Genomic DNA, 2,499 nt, shown 5'->3' with positions numbered 1-2,499 from the left:
GTTGGTGGAAATCTATATCGACGACGTCGTAGTCAAATCCGTTTCCATGGAAGGACACTTGGATGATTTGCGGCGCGTCCTAGACCGAACTCGGAAGTTCGGATCGAGAATGAACCCGAAGAAGTGTGCCTTCGGGGTGACGGCTGGTCGGTTCCTAGGTTTCCTGGTTCACGAACGGGGAATCGAAATCGGCTCGAAGAGTCAAGAGGCGGTGCGTACCATGCAGCCGCCCACCACAAAGAAGGAGCTCCAACGTCTCATTGGCAAGATCAATTTTGTCCGACGGTTCATCTCCAATCTGTCGGGACGAATCGAGCCATTTATGGCGCTAGTGAAGACCAAGTCTGACGACGAATTTCACTGGGGGGCAGAACAGCAGCAGGCGTTCGATGAAATTAAAAGGTATCTGACGACGCCGCCTGTGCTAGTTCCGCCCCGGCAAGACAAGCCGTTCTACATCTACCTATCGGTGGCCGACACGTCCATCGCTTCGGTGGTGGTGCAACTCCACGAGGGCGTCGAAAGGGTTGTCTTCTATCTCGGCGAGAAGAATGTTGGACGCAGAGACAAGGTATCCTGAGATCGAGAAATTGTGCCTCTGCCTGTTCTTTACCTGCACCAAGCTGCATCACATCCTTTTGACGGCAGAGATCTTCGTCATATGCAAGTCGGATGTCGTCAAACACATGCTGTCGGCCCCTGTGTTGAAAGGCCGGCCGGGTAAGTGGATGTTTGCGTTGTCGAATTCGATCTCCGATACCAGCCTGCGAAAGCGATCAAAGGGCAAGCATTAGCCGATCTCATAGCTGAGCGAATCGGTACCAATATAGCAGCACTATCCATACGTGCATGGGCTATGTTTTTCGATGGATCGGCTTGCGACGAGGGTTGTGGCATCGGTATTCCGCTCGTGTCGCCTCGGGGGCGAGTACTCATTCTCCATCAGATTATCTACCCCGTGCACTAACAATGTGGCGAGAATATGAGGCGGTACGTAAGGGGATGGAATTGCTATTAGAAGCCGGGGCAGAAGCGGTAGAGATTTTTGGAGACTCCAAGTTGGTGATTAACCAGCTCACGGATGAGTACAAGTGCGAAAGTGAATTGCTTTTCCCATACTGGATGGAATGCCGTGAGTTGATGACACAGTTTCGGTACATCAACTTTAATTGGGTCCCAAGAGCCCAAAACACCGAGGCCAACAATCTCGCGCGAGATGGCGTCGAGGCTATATGGATACCCACGAAGGGTCGAGAGGTCCAGGTGCAATTCCTGGAGCAGGATGATTGGAGAGCCGAAATCCTCAATTACTTAAAGGATTCGGCTCGGGGGCACCCAAGCGGATAAGATACAAAGCCATGAAGTATGTCCTCATAGGAGACGATATGTTCTACGGGACGTTGGAAGGGTTACTACTCAAGTGCACGGGACCAAGCCGAGTCTAATCGGCTCTTACATGAGGTGCATGAAGGCGCTCGTGGAACTCATCGGTCGGCTCACAAGATGAAGTGGCTGATCAGGCGCTCAGGGTTTTATTGGCCTACCATGCTTGAAGACTGCTTCAATTATTACAAGGGGTGCCAAGCATGCCAGATGTTCGGGAAAATTCAGATGGTACCAGCATCAGCGATGAACCCTATCATCAAGCCTTGGCCATTCCGAGGGTGGGGCATGGACATGATCGGAAAAATCCATCCGGCGTCGAGCAAAAAACATGAATGGATTTTGGCCATCACAGATTACTTCACCAAGTGGGTGGAAGCCGTCCCCATGAAGAAGGTGAAATCAGAAGATGTGATCAAGTTTGTGAAAGAACACGTGATTCATAGGTTCGGGATTCCCCAAACTATCACGACCGATGGGGGTTCGGTCTTTGTTTCTAAAGAATTCAGGAAATTCTGCGATGACATGGGGATTAAACCGATCCGATCATCTTCGTACTATGCTCGAGGCTAATGGGCAAGCTGAAGCGTCCAATCGAGCTTAATCAAGCTGATCAAGAGAAAGATTGACGAGAACCCTAGGGATTGGCACGAGAAGTTATCGAAGCATTATGGGCCTACCGCATGTCGTGCCATGGAGCTATAAAGACTTCGCCGTACCGGCTTGTCTATGGACAGGAAGCCGTATTACCTTGGGAAATTACGGCTGGATCAAGACGTGTCACGTTTCAAAATGATCCGACGAGCGGAAGAGTATGCAGCTTTGATGAGTGACGCTATTGAGGACGCGAAGAACTTAGGCTTTGGTCATTGGAGAAGATTAAGGAGAATAAAGCCAGGGTAGCTCGTGCCTACAACAAGAAGGTTAGACCAAAGGAGTTTCAAGTTGGTGATCTGGTATGGGAAGCTGTGTTGCCGTTAGGAACTAGAGACAAGGCATATGGCAAGTGGTCTCCTAATTGGCACGGTCCGTACAAGGTCGTCCAGGCCTTGAAAGGTAATGCATATATGTTGGAAGAGTTGGACGGACAGAAGTTCCCGGTAGCCGTCAATGGTC

Source organism: Lolium rigidum, chromosome 2 (genome assembly GCF_022539505.1).
Source record: "Lolium rigidum isolate FL_2022 chromosome 2, APGP_CSIRO_Lrig_0.1, whole genome shotgun sequence".
NCBI classification, from domain to species: domain Eukaryota; kingdom Viridiplantae; phylum Streptophyta; class Magnoliopsida; order Poales; family Poaceae; genus Lolium; species Lolium rigidum.
The sequence above is the reverse complement of the archived record's forward strand: the minus strand, read 5'-3'. Positions refer to the sequence as shown.